The 23,685-nt window shown below is 31.3% G+C and overlaps 2 long non-coding RNA genes across 2 annotated transcripts; both read right to left on the reverse strand.

Moving 5' to 3' along the window:
* Window positions 1-1,378: 1,378 nt before the first annotated feature.
* Window positions 1,379-3,724, reverse strand: LOC127716056 (uncharacterized). The gene is made up of 2 exons (XR_007988737.1): window positions 3,636-3,724; window positions 1,379-2,035 (listed from the first exon to the last, which is right to left on the reverse strand). It is a non-coding gene; the product is annotated as an uncharacterized LOC127716056 (long non-coding RNA).
* An 8,242-nt stretch (window positions 3,725-11,966) lies between these two features.
* Window positions 11,967-23,309, reverse strand: LOC127716048 (uncharacterized). The gene is made up of 4 exons (XR_007988729.1): window positions 22,523-23,309; window positions 17,124-17,198; window positions 13,275-13,328; window positions 11,967-11,985 (listed from the first exon to the last, which is right to left on the reverse strand). It is a non-coding gene; the product is annotated as an uncharacterized LOC127716048 (long non-coding RNA).
* Between the last annotated feature and the right edge of the window lie 376 nt (window positions 23,310-23,685).

Consider the following 23,685-nt stretch of genomic DNA (forward strand, 5'->3'; position numbering starts at 1 on the left):
GTTTTTCATGTACGATTTATTTGTCTTTATTTCAAATTCTATTCACAAAGTCACTAACAAAATTCAGAACACAGTAAGGCACATTCGGATTATTATTTTCCCAAAAGGCAAACCAGTTTCTCGACACAAAATCATACAGCTGTGGTTTTGAATATGTCCGTCCTCATTATTTAGAACTGAAAAAGAACGAATGGTTTACGAAGTTAACCAAGACGTACTGATGATGATTGAACGAGTGAACACTTGGAGGCTGTATCGTACTCAGGACCGTTTCCACCCTTTTGTTGTACGGGTGAGCAACTGAGACATCTGGCTCGCCATTTTTGTAACGTATTTTGAAAATTCAGAACCTTTCGTACATTTTTTTGTTTTAAAAAAATATACCAATAGCAAACATTATTATGCTATTCAGAGTTAAATAAATTTGACATATATTTAGTGCATTTATGACGTATGTTCAAATCGGTTTTATGAAAAATATCAATATTGATTAGTTCAGATGTTTGGGGTTTAATCAGCATTTTATTTTTGTGGATCAGAAATATTTTTTTTTAATTTGCGGATTTTATCATTTATTACCATGCTTGAAATAGTGACTTATCTAAGCGGCAGCCATACCCGATATCACATACACACAATAGTCGGAAAAGCGACTTAAGGATGTTCTAAAGTAATTTTATATTGCAACTCTCATCTAGACATAGGGGTTATTTGACAGATCACATGGCTATGGGCGTGAATAAACGAAATGTCGTCGAATCCCTAACGTAAAAGAACGAAATTATCATGGCCGTCTCAGTACACATTTATGATAGATTGATGAATGCAAGAACAAGGAATATTGCCATGGTGATTGTAAATTTCTGGTACAATTTCCAGCAATAAAAGCCGAGAAAAAAAATTGAGGAAATTTACCAAATTCATGACATATGCTAAGATAATGATTTTGTTCTCTCTCATTACTATATTCCCCGCTAGGATTGACTACAATTCTCTTAAATAATTTGTCATTAGCAAGACGATTAATGACACCTTAGCAGCTGCGGCTGCATAAACTTTCTGATTACCTGATTTCTCTTTTCGTTTTTCGCAGGAGCTGATTGTTATTGGGTATCTGGGTAATAATTGTGTGTTTACCATTGTTCTTTGTTACTGTGTTCAATATACGATTTGTGACTACCATCCTTCTTTTTCTTACTTGTTATCGGTTAGGTAATATTTTGTATTAAATATTCAATATATTATTACCTTTTTTTCATATATAACATGCATTCAAGATCTACGTGTACTCCTATTTTGTTTATTACGGTTAATGATATATTCACAAAATATGAAATGTTAGGTTCAACTACATAAAGTATTACAACTTCTATAAGAGTAAATTATTAACATTTTAATTACATATAACATCAAATTTACAATGTAATATCTTTTACATTTATAGCAAGAATATATAACAGGTTAAGAACCTTTAGGTCATAGTGCTGCTGGAATATGACGGTTTTGTAGAATTCTAATCAAACTAGCTTTTAATAAAATTGTAATGACCCCATAACGTACTGAACTGTTTAAAGGTAAAAAAGAGAGTTTTTCGCTGTGTTAGTCATGTTTTTTTTTTTAATCATGCACAAACATGAAAAATCTGGAAAAAAACTAGGCAATGTAACCATGCTTTTTTTTAGGATTTGTTACTGTTTTTCTAAAAAAATTTTAACGAATCAATGAAATTTTCTTTTAGTTTTGTTTAACACTAAACCATGTAAACTTACTTCTGTCAAATCATTAACCGAAATGGGGTTTGCTGCCTTGCTTGCTTGTTGTCCATTGAATAATATGTTGAGCACTCTCTGAATATTTTGTTTTACCCTATTGGTGCTTTCAATTTCATTATAAGTTTTATATTTATTTAATGCACAATCCTTCTACTATTAAGATATAAAGCTGTAGTGTTATTCCTTAAATAATTTCAAGTAGGTCCGGTCCATCTTGTGTGTGCTATTTCTCAACAAGGAACTCACAAAACCAGCATAAACATCTAAAACAAAGGTTAATAAAGGTATTTCTCTGATTGCAAAGTATGTGAAATTATTTACATACATAAATTGATAATATTTGATGATAATGTTATTTATAATTTTGAAAATCAGCTTGTCTTGTAGTTTATGCCAGAAATCTTGAATTCTAATATTCAAAGGAAATAGAAGGTATGTAAGGCTCATTCTTGCTTTACAGTTACAGTTACAGGAGCATGTCTTTTTCTTCATTTGCTATTGTTTAAAATGTGAAGCTGAATGCTAAAATCAAATTTCGCGAAGAAAACGTGGTAATACAAATGTACTTAAGCACTATTACATTTTTTGTTTTAAAACCAATATGAATACCGGGTCTGTTGAAGATTCCTGTAACATCTAAATTAACTATTGCGTGCTATAAATAAATATCTATATATAGCAGTGAAAAGTAAACTAGACAGCAAAAGTGTGACTTGCTTGAAATTATTATTGTTTAAACGGATCGTAATCATAAGTACATTTCCGTACGCGATAGAGACACTGTTGCTACACTGATCTTTGGTAGTAATGTATAATGATTATTAAACAGTAATTAATATTTATTACAGTGTCGCATGTTTGAATTTCTTTTTAAAATCAAGAAAGGTCATATCCGCATATTTTGCTGTGGTGACACATTAGTTTTCATATCACTATCAAGATAAATGTCCTGTACATGATAAGATTAGAATCTGAAGTATGCGGCATCAATGTATTGTAATGAGCTTCTCAATTGTGAACTTCCATTTTTTATAAGGCTAATTCAAGCAGTGCCAACATAAGCCATATATATATTCTAGCTGATAAGATAATACAGAGCTTGCGATTCCTATCATGGGTTCCGTTATATAGGTCCGCTGCTTACATGGCAAATATTGAATCAAGGGTTCTAAGTCTTGACACTGAAGTCATCTCTTTTAAAGTTTTACGGACGTCATCTCGAGGTGGTTGAACGTTATGGAATATCGATGTCACAGATAACAACGGATATGTTCCAATTGACGATATTTCAATTTCGATCTCTTTTCTGTGGTTGCAATTGGAAATAATCATCAGATGTGTTCTTCCAAGAGCAATCCAACCTTGCCACATGTAGAACAGAAATTGCTTTTCATTCCATTCCACATGAAATCATATCCGGTTGTTGGTGCGGTTCTAGTGCCTCACTCTTTAGTCTTTTTATTAAGTGATTTGTAGAGTTGTTTTTCTTTGCGTCATTTTTTTTGTTTTTTGGCATGGTGTTCACGGTGTTTTTTTCGGCCAATGAGTTTTGAATGTCCCTTCATTTTGTGATATGTTACCTTAACAGAACATGAATATATGCAATTTGATGCGTAATGTTGTTAAAATATCCATACTTTTGATGTTAAAAACGAGAAATGATATACCGGCAGCATTTGTTAAGTTAGCTTTTGAATGGACTATAACATATATCACTTTAACATTTCGGAAAAGAAACTTATTTAAACCGTACCATTCAGAGACATTGCTTAAGATATATAATAGGTTGAACATAATGAACAGAATGAAACCAAAAAAATCAATCAAATGTTAATAAACACAAACGTAAAAAATAACACTTACCCACAGTGTGCACAGTCGCTGAAATAACGTAAAACAGTTTAATTAAGTGTCTTACTTCATTCATATGAATCATTTATGCTTGAAACATAAAGACAATCATATTCATGATTTGCCACTGAAATAATACGTTTTTTTTTGTATCTCTCAACTTTTTTTAATATATGGCTATATCAATTTTGATTGGACCAATCTGTGTGATATTATCGGCACTGTTTGTCAATGTAAAGTGGATCTGGATTTGACAGTAAATAGTAGCCAAAGAAAAATAAATGTTTGGGTTAAGAATAATGAGAATCGAACACATTTTTTCTATTGCTTATTTGAGAAATAATTCATGTAAGACTAAGATTTATATAGGGGGTAAAATAGAACAGCCATACACACGGTAATCTTACGTTCGCATCAGTTTTTAAATTACCGTATTTGTCCTATTAGAATCGAAATAATTCATGGAAGCCATAGATTTATTGGACATTTACACATGGCCTGGGCCGTGATATTCGTTAATTTTATCACTCGCTAACGCTCAGGATAAAATTCGAATATCACGGCCCAGGCCATGTGTAAATGTCCAACAAATCTATGGCTTCCATGAATTATTTCTTAATTGACCTATAACAGTAACATGTTTATCATTTTAAATTGATAAGATTCATCGAAAAAGTTAATTACTTATTTGATTAATGTGCTAAAAATCTTAATTTGAATGTTTTGAATAAAACAAAAAAAATAATATGGTGAAATAAAATATACTTTTTTTCTTTCTACAGAGAATGAACTTCAAATTTTCCAAATACTTTTTCAATGAAATTTCTATTTTCTTTGTAGGTACTATACTTATTATGTACATTATGATTACCCATAAATACAATATAGTGATACTAGGCTGATGATATGATAATTTTATAGATTGGATTTTCGCTCAAAAAATTGACGTCTACCTTAATCACTAGGACAAAGCGATTACAAGGTCTTCGCGGACACCTATTAAACCAGGATTTAAGAGGCATGGATAGAGGTTTTTTTCGTGCTAAAAGCTTCAGCCGCTTTGAGCATGTACAATATGAAGAAACAAAGGTCAACAAAAGTGTCCTGTTTGTGCTGACTTATCATCCTTTATTTTCAAAATTGTCAACCCTTTCCGGTAATTTTGGAAAGGACTCGAGAATCATTCTAAACTTTCCAAGATTTCCCTTAAACAATCCGTACTGGTGGATCTGAGTTAACCTATATACCAAGCTTTTTTCTGCTAGTTCTTACAAGTGTTGTTGAAAAAACGATGTATGTATTGCTAGTAAATACTGCATACCCAGATTTTTAACGGTCTTTTCATTGATAACCATAAACCATATTTTGAATGATAATTGCAAAACGACATTCTGTGTATCTTCTACAGTGAAAATGTGGTAAACAGTATGTTGGTGAGTCAGAACAGTCGTGTCACAAACAAATGCACGGCCATCATAGTGACTATGAATGCAAGCAATTCCTTTCTCTGAATGGACATTTGAGATCCCATTACCACACTTAAGCATATTTCATTTTTCACTGAATATTGCCATCGCTGCTTGTTCTGGGAAAAAAGGGAATCGTTCGGGTTATATTTTGAATACGAAAATCGCAACCTTTGACACCAATATTCGGATAAATAAAAAAAATGTTTGTCATCTCTCATGGCAGTAACCATTGCTGCTGGATGTGGAAATTTCCTTTTGCTGCATACATGTTCGTATCCTCCGTAACGGCTGTAAATACTTGCTTGAACTTTGCAAATTTATACTTCTACTGTCGTGGTTCAATTTTTTATTTGTAATACGTTCATTTTTGTATTTGCAAAGCAGCATAGATTGATTATAATCATTTGATGAAGGGTATATGTTATCCAAAATATAAATTTTGTATTTACTTTTTCCTTTTTTATTTTGGTGTTGCTGTATTCTTTTTGGCGTACATATTAAAATCATTGACCGTTACAAATTATATTATCTCTAAATGGTGATATTTACCCGTAATAATCCCTGAAATAGAAGATCATGGATAATAAGAAAAAAAAACTCTGCATGTATAAAAGTTCAATTTACAAATATACTGTGAAATATGTATACATGATATTATTGTGTCATAAGTTTAACTTCAAAATGGTAAATATTGGGTTGAACATTATTCGAAATGAATTAATAAATAAGCATTATAAATAGATAAAAAAACACACCACACAAACACTCCTGATCAGCAGTTTGTGCATCATGTCCTCAACTAAATTACTCTGAGTTTAAAGTATATGTGCATATTGATCATATTATATAATTGAAAGCCCGGTTTTATATGAAGCCTTAATTGTGGTCACGAAACCTTTTTACATTTATATTGGCAATTTAGGATCGCAGCGGTATGTAATGATTATGATTAAAATAATAGCCGTTGAAATTCAGATAACATTAAAAATAATCAATCAATTTGAATATTACGATCTTTCGAAATAATTGAAATGTAGAAATTAAGTGGTTAAGATTCGTTAAAATGAGGTCACAAACACGGCTGATTCACTTTCAAACCGATTGACGCCAAATTTTGACGTATAACCTTAAAAATATATAATACGGGGACATTTTAAAGTCTGAAGAGCACAGGAAGCAAATATTTCATAAAGATACTGAATTTATAAATAAAACAATATGACCTTGTATAGATAAATATATATATATATATAAACCAGTCTAAAGTGAAAACAACCTTCAAACCTATGATTGCGTTGGATAAAATCCGCAATTGTTTTTATACGTGTGCATGCAAAACAAATTTCTTGGTAGAGGGGTCTAAATACAGCACAAACAACATTTTCCAAAAGACCAAAACAGTGAAAAAGTATATTTTAACAAAACGCATTTGACTAACAGGTCGAACAACACATGTTCTTAAACCCTGCTGACTGCCATTGGTGATTGCAAAATAAACAGATCACCAGATGTAACAAAATGGATCTTAACTTTTAATCTAATACCAAACAGAAAACAATAAACTTATATTTTAACAAAATGCATTTGATATATATCCGATAGTTATATCCATTGATGTCAAATCGAGTGGACCGCTCTAAATCGACAATAATCGAACATGTGATAAGGTTCCAGTGACTCTCTATCAACAATTTAACAGTTTACTGTTTTGCTGTTTATTGTTCGTTGTTTTTTTGCTGTTTTTTTTTAGCTGTATTTACCAAAATTTATTGTATGTTGTCTTAAACTGAACGTATTTTTGGCACGTCATATTGTTTGTAAAATAATCGTTATTTCGGGAGACAGGATAATAAAAAAAAAATTCAAAACTTGTTTCTGGGTCCCATATTTGACTGCTCTGTAGAATTGTACTACTTTATTGTTTGAAAATTTCAATAAAAATACTGTTTAAACTAACGACAACGACTGGCAAATCATCAGACGTAAACATAATATTTTATAGCCGACTATAATGATACAAGTTTTTTCTCATTGATGAAGGCCGTACGGTTGCCTGCTTACATCCAATTCATTTGAACCATACCATTTTCTCTAGAGTGTTAAACCTGATTTTTTTTTTTTATTTCAACCTGTCCTTACAACTTCTTTCGTAGCATTTGACGTGATATAAATATTATGCATATATACAAATTTGCTATACGCGAAAATAACATTTTCAAATGTTGAGGCTTTCATTTTACGCATAAAAGAAATACTTACTGAAAATTGCTAATGGCTGTTAAACTATATACAATACGAAGATAATTTAAGAATATGAAAATGATGATACTTACCCATAAGAACTCCTGAAAAGAAAACACAGAATGAAAACTTAGAAAAAAGCATTTTTGATATATTTATAAAAACAAATAAGAAAATAAAAATAAAAATAATAGTATGGCAACATATTTGAACACTGTATAAGGAAACCGTTAGTTTTTGAAAATTGAGTTGGATATAAATCTAAATAAATATCAAAATAAACGCGATAAGTAGATAAAAAATAAAAATATGCATAGTATTATTCAAAGATATAAATTATTAAATGTTTATGACGATACTAGGGTAAAAATGCCACACATGTGTCACGCATGCACCATGAAACGAATGTGAGACACCACGTTTCCTGCCAGGCACGTATACCATGTATACCAATATACATGTTTATCGCACGTGCCTGAAAATACCTATGTGCCACGCATGTGTGTGAAAACACATATGACCCATGCGATCTACACATGTGAAACGCATGTATCTAAAAGTATATGTGACCCATGCATTATTTGCATTTTCCCCATGTGTGTTAGCCTACATAACTTGATTTTAATTTCAATTTAATTTTTACATGAATATCATTGTGAAATGCACATGAATGTAAATCGCAAGTGTCAGAAAAGAATAAAAAAAAAAGATTCCATGCATTTGTTTGAAAACACATGTGACACATGCCATGTTTGCATGAAAATCGCATGTACTCGAAAACAAATGTGACACATGTGCTACTTGCATGCGTCTCATGTGTTTATGCTTACTTATTATAATACATGTGAACATTTTCACGTGAATTGCACATGAGAAAATATATACGGTGTCTACGATAATACAAAATTAATAATAAACTTAAACTTTTTGTAATTCCTTGTCATACTTGTACAAGTATCATATCCTCAGGACTTTGAAGATGATAGCTTATTTGAAAAATAACTATTTTCACGTAATTGTCATTTGAAATGTGTTCATGCATTTATCATTTTTGTAGCTCAAAAAGGGAGTCCTTGGACCTGTATCTTCACCTTAATACGCCTCTTGAATCTGTAGTCTAATACACGAACAGTACAGTAGTATAATATTCACAGATCATTTGTCAAGATGATATATAAAAATGAAGAAGTGATGTGATTGCCAATGAGACAATTCTTCACAATAGACCAAAATGACACAGAAATTAACAACTATAGGTCACCGTACGACCTTCAACAATGATCAAAGCCCATACCGCATAGTCAACTAAAAAGACCCGAGAATGACAAATGTAAAACAATTCAAACGAGAAAAATATCGGCCTAATTAATGTACAAAAAATGAACGAAAAACAAATGAATAACACAGCAACAAACGATAACCACTGAATTACAGGCTCCTGACTTGGGATAGGCACATACATACAGAATGTGGCGGGGTTAAACATTTTATCGGGATCCCCTTATATATTTTATTGATGATTCTTCATTGACGATTAACAATTTAAACTTATACAAGTGTATTGGATTATTGGATAAAAAAAAACACACTGATGTCCTCACCATAATGAATTTTTCTTTACAATTTAAGGAAGAAAACATGGGGATATTCCTACTGCCCAGAGCTTTCAATACAAATGAAGAAGTTTATATATGTTTTTCTCTAATTCTTCGTCAATTTATCCCTTTCTGCACCCATTGTATAAAAAAAATTTAATCAACGTGTGGTTCGTTTGATCTCAGTTCTTCATTGGTTAAAATCCGATTATGACGTCGAATTTTCTTGCTTTCCTCTGAATTTCCTATTGTGACGGCATGAAAAAAGGCGACCATGCCTGATGACGTCACATAGAAAGAACACATCTTTTTGCAGATCATTCGAAAAGAAGGAATAAATTTGCCTGCGTATTGTTTGAAAATCATTAGAGAAACAGATTCCACCACCAAATCTCGTGTAATATGATATTTATCCACTCTCGGCAGTTAAATTTTAAATATTTAAAACGCTCGGCGAGCCTCGCGTTTTAAATTTGAAAATTAAACTGTCTCGAGTGGATAAATATCGTATCACACTCGATGCAGTGGTAGAATCTATATGTTCATTCGAATAAACATGCCTCACCAGGACAGACCTTACACAGTATATAGTATTTCAAACCCGTTTTATTGATTCAGTACGCTGTTTAACTTTTAAAAGTCGATCTATTTCACTGGAAAATCATAATGTACTTTGGGTAAATAGTTTTCGTGCCGCTATCAGTGAATCTTCTGTCCGAAATCAGTTTTTATTTCAAAACAAACAATGTGGGACGCGCAGAAAAAAAGGATTGGCATACCAAGGAAGATGTAGATTAACAACAGTATTTATATGATGATTTACTGGACAAACAAAGCAATGATTTAACGAAAATAAATGAAATAATATAGTCACAAAATGACCACAATTTTCAAGATCATTATTTAACTTATGAACTAACTGCAACAGGAGTTTTGGGTAAAATCAGTTAAGTTTCATCATAAAAAATGTGCCGGCAATCCTGTGCAGTTGGGACAGAATTAAAGACTAGCATCTAATAGATACTTAAAATTTAATTGCATGTCAGAAAGAGAAAATCTTCTATGACCATTTTTTTCCCTTCCTGCAGAATGTGTAAAAATAAATTAAGTAGATTAAAATCTATGAGATGTAACAATTTTATCGATTGATATGGACAATACTCAATAGAAGGATAATAAATATCTTAACATGTTATCTTATCATGTGTATGACATGCGTTTAAACACATGTGTCACATTCGTGGCTTGAAAAAAAGCTTCAAACACTTGCGTGTGACACGCATGTTAAACATATATACAAAAACATGTAACACGCATGAAGCCTTGCGTTGATTTTTCGCCTGTGTACAGTAACGTATGTGAATGAGACAGCCTAAAATAGTCCGAATAACTTCAGTACATTATAAATCAATATCATTAATATGAAGGTTTGCATTATCATTTTCTCAAGTTAATTCTTATATGGTTGTTAATTTTTTTCGGTAATAGTATTATTTTCGCTATAACATATTGTTCTTTTGCTTTCGGTTTTTAATTTTGACGCATCCTAGAATTATTCGCTCATTATTGTTGGTTGGTGTTACTGTGTGAATGTTTAGAATTTATTAAATGATTAACATTGTAGGTTTTCAAATATGGCTATACTTACATAAAAGAATTCCTAAAATAGAAAATATGCATAATGTATAATGAGGCATTTTTTTTTATAACTAAAAAAGTACAAATTATAAATAGTACTGTACAATATTTACAAATAAAATATGAAAAGATAAAATATATCCAAATAATCAAATAACTAATTCACGTTAATGAATAAATATATATAACAAACGTGACACACACACTGACATGTCCCACCTGCTTGACTGACGAGGAATGAAAGATTGATAGCTGTAGAAATTTTATAAAATTTTATTACAGAAACTAACATTATCAATGATCCATGACAGTTAGACAAAGGCTAAGCATATTGGTTTTACTGTACACGTTTTACAAATAATGAATAACTTAATGTTTTTTTTTTCTCTTTTTTTGTAACGGTCAACCAACTCGTGATGGCGTTTTAAGGCAGGTAAATAGATTTTGAAACGCAATACTTAACACATGGATTCACAAAATGTTCGAACTTTATTAAACAAAATCATGTGTTGTACAGTGTAACTACCAAATGAAAAAGTAAACACTTTTTTAATGTCATGCATCTTATCCATAATTCAAAACGCTGGTAAACATTATAATACAAACTAGGTCAAATACCCAATACCAAATACCAATTGTTGTAAATTGCATAATATATTTATGGAATTTGATACAACTTTTTTCCATTTTACTTTTTAAGTTATAGCTTTTTGTCACCATAGGCTGTTCCGGAGTATCTAATAATCTTAAGATAATAGATAATAAACACGTTTTCTTAAAATCAAATATATATTAATGGACGGTTTTGATTTTATCAAATTGTATAGTATATTTAATGATTGAACCATTTAAAACTGTATACCTTCAATAAATCCCTATAAAAATTTCCTTTTTAATTCTACGACCGCATACCTCACTATGATAATAATGCTCAATAAGCATGAGATTGTGAAATATTAAATTTTATATATGATACTTATAACCATCGATCTCATTAAAGTGATAATGATTGATACTCGAAGTATAAAACAGTCAAATTAATACAAACGTAACCAAATGAGGAATGATTTCCAATAGTATACTTTGAAACTAATGACTCATTTTTAGTTAATACGAGTTCATCGTACAGTCTTTAACAATACACAAAACCCATACCTTATGATTAGCTATAAAACGCCCGGATATGAAAAAATGTGAAACAATTTAAAAAAAAACGATCACAGTTCTGTTTTATATATTAATTCAATTTCATTAAGTTTTTTTTTTTTCAGATACAAACAAAAGAAAAACAAAAATAATAGCAAATTTGTGGACATTGTGAAATGCATGCTAGTTTCGACAGCTTCATTTTAGGAGTTTTATCACATTTTAGGTTGAAGGTAGAACCGTATTCATACTTACTCAGAAACTATTTCTGTTCTGAAAAAAAAAGCAAAACACACAACATCAAACAAAGTTTCTAGCGGGAGAATTATTTAAACCGAAACATTGATTACATAAAATGTATGCACTTCAGATAAGACTGTTACTTAAACATGTACCGTTCTCTAAATCAAGACATGGACATTATCCCAATGTAGATTTGAATACATGGAAAAGGAAATTTAATAAAGTGAAAAAATCGAACATCAACAAATGCACTATGAACTATTTATACAACTTTAGACAGAACTTTACCTACGTAATCTTTAAAAACCTTAAAGTCACGACATTTAGCCTTTTAACTCTCTCATTGCAAATTAGTTTTGATCGTTTAAAGTCACACTTCCTGCTGTGATTTGCGATGATGAATTGTTAATTTTATTTTTCGCATAACTTCACATACATTTTTTTTTTATTAATTTCATATTGGAATTGTTTTTTCTTTTTTTGTTTTTTTTTTTTTTTGTTTCATAAGAATTAATTATACAATTCAAAGTACATTTGTATCATTTTTATGTAACTGTTTTCTTTAGGTGACATGTTAATGGCCTATTTAAAACCTGTATGATTGTTAATCTATTGACCATTTGATTTTGGGATAAAAAGTGTCCCCACTTCTGATTACATATGTGAAACGTTAACTTTACTTTGCAATTACCTTCAAACGAGACCATTTGTAAGCATAGACGAATTAGCTCATTTCTGAGAGCAATTGTTTTATTCAAAATCTGATAAATATTGTCAGTAATTAAAACGATCAAGCAAGTGAAAATGAAGACCTTATATTCAATGTACCACGAATCATTACAAAACAACATCCGATTTTCCTCACCGTTTCTGATGGGTAACATTCTTCACATTTTTTTTTTTCGGAAAACTAATATCCAAGAATTCACGAACATGTAGCTTTTGATGAAACCAAGAATATTGTTTGCCACAAATAAAAGTAATTTTATTCAGTTTATGTTATATTATTTATTATTTAGTATTAGATTAACGGAACCAATTCAATTTCACCAGATGCACATTTTGTCAATACATGTTTGTTAAGAAAATCGAGGCTAAACTATTTGAGACTCTAAAAATTCAAAAACGTAGAGCTTTTTAAACCAAAAAGTATATTAAAAGTATTGCCAAAGCCAGTCAAGGAATCAGAGCCTCCAATAAAGTAGATATATCCTTAATCTAAAATAATTTCCAAATTTACAATTATAAAAATGATCATTTACACAGGTTTGGATTCATCTTCTTAATACACGTATTTATCTTATCATGCTCACACTTACCTACAAGTTCTGCATGCGTACAGATATCTATACATTGTCTTTGTAGGTTGTTCTCTGAAGTTGAAATTATAAAGTATGAAGTTATGCTGTTTTCCACCCTAAGAGATAAACATAAAGATGAATGACGATAGAATAAAAAAACGTAAAGTTTATTTGTCAGAATACGGAATCATCGATAGAAAACAAACCTGAAAAAATAGAAATAGGAGATGTGTCAAGAGAACAACCCATCAAAAGAGCTGGAAACAGCCCAAGTCCACCAAATGATCTTCAACACAGTGAGAAAATCCCGCACCCGGAGGCGGGCTTCAACTGGGCCATAGACACAAATATGTACTAGTTCGGTGAAAATAGACGTCACACTAAACTCCGAAACATATAAATGAACGAAAATAGAATAAAAATACATACAGACTAACAAAGGCTAGAGGCATCTGACTTGGGACAGGCGCAACAGATGAGGCGAAATTTTACAAGTTTAGTGAAATCTCAAGCCTCCCCCTATACCTCTAGCCAATGTAAAATACACAAACACACTGCAATACGCACAGTAAAACTTATTTGAAACAAATTTCGAGTCCGATGTCAGAATAGGTATCTGAAGAAACTAATCGAAATGACAATGATACATAAATTAACAAAGGACTACTTGCAGTTACTGACATGCCAGCGCAAGGCATCAATTAAACTGATTGAAAGATTATGTCTTCATCATATGAAAATCAAGCACAATTCCTCACTTTGGCAGTTTAGTATCCTACCGTCATAAAATATATGAGAAGAACATAACCAGTATCATGCCAACAACTGGTTGTAGAATAAAATTGTTAATTGCCAATGCAAAGACTGTATGAGTGAATCAATATTGTATGCGACCTGACACAGTATCGTGACTCTATCCCTATTTAATAATTCTGTTTGGTAATTTTTTGATGTGAATGACGAAATTTTTTTCTGCTTTGTATAGAATTTTATCATAAACGAGTGAATGTAAAATACATGAATATATCAAATGTCTGCATGTTGATTTATATTTGCAAATGAAGTCCTTGTACCGATGATAAAATTTAAAACATATCTTGACTAGTTTGTGATATTGAAAACCCTGGTGTAATATTTCATTAATACATAGATTTCTTCCGTTAACATAAAAAAAATGTTGTTACATACACGAGCGAATCGAACAAGGTGAGATATATAAACACCAAACGATGGTGACAAGGGAACGCCACCGCCTTAAAACAGAAAACTTGCAATAAGAAATGAAAAGTCATCCCTTTCATCGTAAGTATTGATATTGAGCTTCCCGATATAGATATCGACAGGAAAGGGGTGTGTTCATTGTTAGTATTAGCTTTATCCAATGTCAATTCAGCAGTATAAATCTCTTTAGTTTACAAACGTAAGTCGTCATTTTTGATAGCCATAATATCATCCAAATATTTAAAAGTGTTATTATTTTTTTTGTATCAGATGTCATTTCAATGGGTATTTGCTTATTTTAGTCATAAATTGTCTCATAACAATACAGAAACAGGTCCGAAATAAGTTTTGAACAGTTATTTCACATAGGAATTCCAATAACCGATATATGGAATCTCCATAGCGAACAAAAATGTTTTCTAGTACAAATTCAAGTGCAGTTATCGTATCAAAGCAGTCCAATTGACATAGTTCTTTTGTTTGTTGTTACTTAAAAATGACATAAAATAGTTTGAAAATATATATTCTCATTATTATTAAGTATTTTCATTCTATATAAAAATTACAGGAGAAGAAAAACTATCGCAGTCATATGAAATTAAAATTATTCAAATAAAGAAAAAAAACACAACGTTGAATATATGTTATATACTTGAATTGCTAAGTTATACTTTAAAATAAGTGTACGTTTACTTTCTGATAGAAGAAAATCCTTCATATTATCAAAATGTTCATAAATATACCGCTGTTAAACTAATATCTTCCCCAATCTAATTCGCCGGTATTCTCCCGACAGTGCGAGGAGGGAATCCGTGATCGAAGAATTTAACATTTGAAGGTAAATAGTAAAAACTTATACCTAAAAAACAAATGAATTACACAAAGTATTTTAAAAACTATAAGGACTAGTTAGATTTAGAAATGGGAACGCATGGAAAAGATAAAGAAATCAATTCGCTTTTATTTTTCCGGTACTCAACGTGTTCTTAATAGATTGTTCACACTTCACGATTCATGATTCTGTAAACATTGGCAAGACACTCGAAAGTTAATCATCTGCTGATCAACAATCACCGAATAAAATATTTTTTTTTCGATAATACGTTATAAGTTCGTAATAAATGTTAAAACCGTACATAGTACCTAGTTTAGTATAAAATTGGTTTCATAATTTCGATAACAATATAATTGCAAAAAAACTCGTTTTGAAACGAGTTTTTTTGCAATTATAATGTTATCGAAATTATGAAACCAATTTTTGAACTTTAAATTGTGACAAACAGTAGTACATGTATATGAAGGGACACGAAATAAAAACCATAAAGATACACTCAACCTGTAAGAAAAATGCATATACAAATTAAACTATGTGTAGTGTTAATTTAGTGCGTATTCAAACAGGATATTACATAATTTATAATTTATCTTTTTTTTTTAACATTTTTCTAAGCTCTAATGTTCTACGAGTTGCTGGTCAAACTGGTTTTGAGAATGGTAAACTTACTATCGACGGCAACAAATCGTCAACTATAGTACTATTATTCATATTACAATGTATCACAAACGGAAGTAGACCATTAGAGTTCACAAATATATCTAGGAACATGTGCTCTGCACACAGAGATATTGTTATGCGTGATTCAAACAGGTAAATTTCTGTTCCACGTTTCATCAATTCGCATATTATCTTTAGCTCAAGTATTCTTATTATTTAGTGTACTTTTTTGATAATTTACGTTTGTAATAAACACTTCAAAAGTAGTGCATAAGATTACAACAAAGTTAAAAAAAATTGCAGCAATTCAAATCTTTATTCAATTTTATTGAGAGTTCAATGTGTCTCTGGCATGGCATGTGTACGCACTTTAATTTGAAACGAAGCAGTTTTAAGGAAAAAGGTTTCTGCCTGAGCTTTGCTCAAAGATGAAATAATCTAGTTTCAGTTATAAGTTAAAAAAAAACATTTAAAAAACAAACAAACCCGAAAACGTTATTTAACATGACTTTTACGAAATCTACTTTTTTCTCCTTGACTGTTTAGTCTTAATGTAACATGTTTAATCTATTTTATATCTCCATTGTCTAGAGGTATAGGGGGAGGCTTGAGATCTCACTAAACTTGTAAAATCCCGCCGCATTTTTTGCGATTGTCCCAAGTCAGATGCCTCTAGCCTTTGTTAGTCTTGTAGGATTTTTTTCTATTTTCGTTCATTAATATGTTTCGGAGTTTAGTGTGACGTCTATTTTCACCGAACTAGTACATATTTGTGTCTATGACCCAGTTGAAGCCCGCCTCCGGATGCTGGATTTTCTCACTGTGTTGAAGATCATTTGGTGGCCTTGGGTTGTTTTCAGCTCTTTGGATGGGTTGTTCTCTTTTGACACATCTCCTATTTCTATTCTTAATTTTTTTTCAGGTTCAGTAGATGTATGACTTTTGAACAGTGGTACACTTCTGTGCCTTTATTTACTCTATTGTGTACATTTTTCCCCTAACCAGCAGCATTCATCAATTTGACGTAGGATAATGGTAGAGGTCAACACGATATGTAACTGTCGACAGAAAAGTTGAACGGGATTCGTTTTTTATGTTATTCTCAATACATATTTTGAAGTTCATACGGATTAATGTAAGCATAAAAAAACCTGGTATTCTTTGTTGTGTGAGTCTTCCCCATTTTGCTTTTTGGTTCAGTATTCCCTCTTCGGTAAATTACATCCCTATAAAACAATGAAAGGCAAACATATATTGTCGTTTATATACAATTATTCACTCACACTAAAATAAATATAGATTTCTTCCCATAATTTTACTTAAAAAGGTGTACTTTTTTCTGAAACGCTTAACATATCCTTAAAAAGCAAATATTGTGTTTGCTTGACGAAAGTGTCCTGTGTGCATGTGTTTGGTCTTTGCACTGCGTATGCATTTTTCTAAAGGTTTGTCAAAAAAGATTGATATGAAATGTTTTCACATATTTGAAAAAAAGTTCAGTAGATGAGGCAGTTTTAGAGTATTTATTTGTTAAAACGATCACACCCAACTGTTTTTTTATTTAAATTTTGTAGTAAAGATTGAATATTATGATGTAGTTCAACTGTCAATTTGTCCACCCACTTACCTAACTCACATTGAACACTTATTACAATTTATTAATTACGTATTGTGTGGAGTGATTGAAAATTGACTAAATGAAAGATCAAAAACTAAACAAATAACAAAAACCTACGAATCATGTTCCTACTTTGTGTTTTAGATAATGATATGATATTCGCAAACTAGCTAAAACTATTTTTTTCATTCTCATTTCAATCTGACTAAAATAAAGGAAGAACATAGTAATGATAGTTTATGGTTAGTTTCAATTTTGGTATAAAGTTCACAGTGTTATCTGACCTTTTTACCAGAAAATGGACTTGTTAGTGTATAATTATAATAATATGAACAGTACCAATTTTAATGCACCAAATGCGCATTTCAACATTTAATGTTTCTTTACTGATAAACGGTGATGCTAGAGGAAACAAAAACGAAACATAATTCAAACGTTAAAGAGTTGATAAAACCAAAAAAGGACCAACAAATAAAAGCCAAACCTGACCACGGATTTCGAGCAAAGCACAATTGAGACAATTCTTGAACTAGAAATAATGCTCAAAATATTATTTCCGCAAATATCAATAAAGATAATATCCGTATTTTCATGCCAGAAACGAAGTTCTGACTACTGGTCTTTTTGTACGCTCTAGAACAAAAAGTCCACCAACAGAGGTATCGACAAATTGGTTGCTATAGCATAAAGCTGTCATTTTTTTTAAAGATTACACTTTAAGAATTTCATTTTCACATTATCTATGTATTTATGGTGTCTCCCCAATTAGCAGTTGTAATTTGTGTTTTGCAAATAGACTATTATCATCGTAGCATGTGTAGTATGGTTCATGTGTAATGTATTAAATAGGTAAACAATTTCCAAAATCACTATAAATAAAGAAATACAAACGGCCAAGTATTAGTTAAGGACATTGCCAAAAACCAATATGTAACATTTGACCTAGAACACAAGTCAAACAATTTTGCTTTATTACTGGATTTTAAGGTAGGAATCTTATTGAAGTAGGCTAATTTTCAATTTTACGAGATAGGGTAAAGTCCCGTTTTTCTCAAAATGAGAATCTGTCAAGTGTTATGAAGGACAAACTTGGATAATGAAATTTGCATATTATTCTTTTTCGGCTGATTTAAAGTGATACAAACATGGATTTATCAATTTCAACTCTGAATTTATTTTAGAAAACTTAGTATTGAATTTCATAACGTTTGAAAAGAACAGAAAATGAAGAAAATGTAATATGTCGGCCGAAAATAAACTCATCATAAATACCAGGTTTAAAAAAATGTATGCGAGACGCGCTGCTTGAAACATGATATTGAAAAGGCCAAAAAAAGTGGCCGCGGAGTGGCGTCCGTGTCCCTCTGTATAAAGCCCAATGACTTATCTAATCACAATTATTAAAACGGAAACATTGGTCTTATTTTTGCCCAATAAAAGATTATATTATTCAAAACATAGATGTTGATGTCTATATTGCGTCGGATGAAAATTGGCATAGAAAAAATAGCAAGTTGTGGTGCTCTTAATGTCATAATCTAAAGTATGTTCTTAAATTTAAGCAACGTTCACTGTATAATACCAGACACTCCAGTACAAGGACTTAAAATATTAAGAAACGATTGACATTGAAGAAATCGATTTTAAAAGTCGGACGAGCAGACATACTATAGGACAAGTTGTCGGAGCATCATTTACTTTTTTTTTTCCAGACTAGCTTTACTAGTTTTCCAAGTAATCAAAATGAAAGGGGAATTCAAAAAGATTCAAATTAAAATTATAAAACATATCAAGCGGACAAACTGTTGGACAAAAATTATGTCGGACAAACAAAGGACATAAATGTATGTCATTCGAACATGGACAAATTTCGGACACACACAGTATTTTTGTTGAACAAAAGAATTAAAAAAAAATATCTGACTAACACAAGTTCAGTTATGGCATATCAACATGATACACTGTAGATTAGATTAGAATAGGAGCCATTTGCCACAATATTTCAACACAGAGTCATAATCAAGGGAACAAAATGTCAACTGTTGGATGCATCAATTGAAAAGTCAGATCGTCAAATATTTACGATCAGAAAAAATGAGTGGTCAATATTAATTGATTTGTATGAAAAATTACAGTAAAAAATTATCCTAAATACTTATAAAGGAGAGGCGAAAGTTACCAAAAGGGCATTCAAGCTAAAACCGAAAATAAACTGACAAGGCCATGGCAGGAAAAAAACCCACAAAAGACCAAAAGATAAACAGCCGTATACAAAAAACAACATAGAAAACTAAAGACTGAGCAATAAGAACCATATCAAAAACCGATGGTGATCACAGGTGCTCAGATAGAGTAAGCAGAACCTGGTCCCCATGTGGCAACCGTCGTGTTACTCATGTCAGTACAAACCCGGCGATAAGTTTGATTCGGTAGGTCAAATCGGGGGGACAGGGGACAGGGATTGTGGTTATGACGATCGTTACATATCCGTCGTCATCTGTGAAACAGATGTAACACAACGGTTAACCAACTCGTGATGGCGTCTGTAAGATGTAAAAGTGATGATTACAATTTCACTTCACCACGTTGAACTCTTTGTTTTACATCTGCATTGTGAGCAGCAACACTCTATCAAGGAAATCATGATAGGAAATGGAAGTCCTGGTATATCTTATCAACTGAGAGATATATACTTTATACGCAGGCGAAGTTTGAATGTTGGTTAATAGAAATTTACAATTGGGAAGCTGAAACTATCTCTTGTGTCGTAAATTTTTTTTATTTTTTACGCTTATCGTCAATTCCTAGATGTGTGTCAAAATATGGAGCACACTTAAATGTATTGGGTGCATCCATTATTTCAAGACCGGTGAGATAGATGCGTGCAACAAAGCTACCAACATTTGACATGTTTAGTGCGAGGACATCACCTATGTAACTGAAAGTGAAGTAAAAGGATAATTCTAGCTTCATTACATTCTTCTAGAGAAGCTCCTGCATGATTTCAGTCTCATTTGAATAAAGGAACAAGTAAGTAGGATGAGGAACACAGTTTTTTTTCCATTGTAATGTCGATTGTTTAATGAAAAACACGACCTCCAAACGTAACAAATGTGTTGTCAATCAAGAAATCAATGTTGATAATGTCATTTTCAAAACATTTTTTGTTTGAATCAGAAAGATTTTTTTTAAATGTACGATTTATTCCTCTATCAGACTAGATACTTGCATTAAGGTGGCCTATTCTTTTTTTCTGACACAAAGCAGAACCCACTCTTTCAATTTTTCTTTTTGTTTGGACTTGAGAATACTTGTGTAAAATGTAGAACATTCAAATGTTTTAATATTATGACAAGTTAAACAGCCTTTGAATGTATTTTCTCTAACAAACCTTTGGAATTTGTTAGTATCCACATCTCATTCACGTCAACTCTAGAATAGGTAGTTTCACAATAACTGTGAATCCCGACTTTGATTGATGATAATATTGATGTTACTAATTCAGAAACATGTTTCGTGGAGCACTTGGAAGACCAAGCAATATAACGTTGTTTGGAAGGACACTTATGTAATTTAGGTATCAAATACTGGTAAGCGCCGTTGGGGTATATATTGAGTATGCAAGTGAATTGTAAATACCAAATTCCTTTATCAAGCAGTTTATGTAATGGAATATATACACAAAACGATATTGTGGGGGCTTTATCTGCAGGGTTTTCAAAGATTGATGTAGCATGTGTATTCATTTATCTAAACATTTTTTAATTCCGATTTGTATCAAATTTTGGTTATAATAAGTTTAGACTCAACTTACTGCTTGAAAATCTTGCATTCTTAGAGAGACAAATGTGTACAGACATTGTAACGTCCGACATTCTTAATTTAAAAAACTAATAAAAATAGATTTATTTAAGATAATTTCAAACTATACACTTTTAAAATAAATCAAATTGCACGAAGATGTCTTCTTTATCTCCTTATAGAATTTCATGTTTGTAATTTGAGAATAAATTAAGAAATAAAAATGGATTTTAAAATATATTTTCGGCAGTTGCTACTGTATAACTTTAAACGAATACCTAGCCAATTATATTATTTTTGAAAGACAGTAATCAGTCTAACATGTGTTTACACATTATTTTTTGTATGCTTATTTTGACATTTTAATGTTATTAAACTGATAGTCATCATTTTTTTATGAAAACAAGGAAACATCTAATCAGTTAGGCTAACTGAAGAATCAAGTTCAAATACGATTGATGTACTTATATGGATATGCAATAAAACTATTCAATTTTTGTACTTTTATTTTATCTACCTTCCCCAGCAGTATGTATGATATATTTGTTTGGTCAAAATGTACATAATTAATTCATGAATAACATACAATTCAAAATTATTACTTGCATGAATACTTCGAATCGGACACTCTTATGTATTTATTTTGTTTATTAATTATGCATACAGTTCGAACAATTTAAATACAAATGAGAAGAATGCAAGATTAAAGAAAGCGTCTAATCTGATGAAATACATTTTCTGTGTCACAGCTTTGCTTGCAATGATCTTCTGACAAGATTCCATTTTGCTTTCTGATATTTAAATATTTCGTAAGCCTTAGGTTTGGTGGTAATGAAACACATTTTTAGTAATTTGAAGGCCAAACTTTCACATAATACATTTGAAGGCTGAACTTTGATTTGCTGAAGTAATAATTACAAGAACAGAAAAACCAGTAGAACTGAGTGGTGACAGATCTTTGTTAGCAAAACATATGAAGGACTACTAATTTATAGATTAAGGGAGAATGTAACATTAACAACAGTAAGAGGGCACAAAAGGGAAAATATATAAAAAAAGTTGCATAAATCGCGATAAATACGTAAAGGGTTCAAACAAAGTAATTACAGTTTTCTAAGGTGAATAACTTACAGGAATGAAAAGTCCCCAAATAAAGTATGTGTTTTTCCTTCTGATATATTCTATTTGAAATATGTCACTGTTGGCATTTCCGGTGGCTGTTTTTCTTTTGCGTCATCTAAATCGGACTTTATTTGTTTTAGCTGTTTACGAAGTTTAGTAACATCAGTTATTTTCTTGCTGTCGGTAAAGGCATTCTGACATTTCTTTAACTTTTCAATATCATGTTTAAACCCAGTTCTAATAAATTGTAATGACCGAATGATTGCTCCCTCTTTGAGTTCCAATGATGATAATAGGTCTTGTATTTTCTCGTCAATCCACTCCTTCACCTGCTTTCCTTCTTCTGTAATGACACGAACTGCATCCTTAACATCGATCTGGTATCGTTTAATTCCCTGTTCAATTTGATCTAGATTTGTTTTGACAACTTTAATCTCCGATTCAATTTTCGTTTTTACTGTAGCCTGTAATCCCGCTGTCGATTCGTTGATTTCAGACATATCATGTTTTTTGTGTATTTTTACGCTGCATAATTTGCATATTGGTATATCACAATCATTGCAGTAAAATATGAAATTTTCGTCATGATCATTACAAAATAATTTGTCTTCCTGGTTTATATTTGGTTCACTTTGAAAAGTATGATTTCTACTGATTTTTGACCGTAAATGTAAAGTTTTACAATTATCACACAGCCACTGATCACATTGTTCACAATATTGTTGCCCTGGTCCACTCAGGCAGATGTCGCATGACTTCCAAGCGGATTGAGCCATTATCGGAAGTTTTCCATAAAGTTACCTTGACACATATATTTCTAATAACTGAACGATATTCGAAAGGTGAGTGTATGACGTTCCGGGAAATTTTCATCCATCCAATTTCATCTTATCGTATGCACACGATTGAAATAGTTTTAAAGTTCTGAATTAAACTAGAATAAATATGCAAACATATGCAAAAATAAATAAGATAACGTGATTAGTTTTACGTGATGCATTTATCTATCATAAACCACGGTAGGTATAGTGTTCGACTGAGATCGTGTTTTTTTTCGAGTGATTCGGTCCACTTTTTCCGAGTGATAGTACATTCGATCAGATCCATTTACTACTATTTCACGTGTATAGCAGTTTCATTCATGACTGTTCATCTTATTCTGATAACTATTC

This window comes from Mytilus californianus, unplaced genomic scaffold, assembly GCF_021869535.1.
Source record: "Mytilus californianus isolate M0D057914Y unplaced genomic scaffold, xbMytCali1.0.p SCAF_9, whole genome shotgun sequence".
NCBI classification, from domain to species: Eukaryota; Metazoa; Mollusca; class Bivalvia; order Mytilida; family Mytilidae; genus Mytilus; species Mytilus californianus.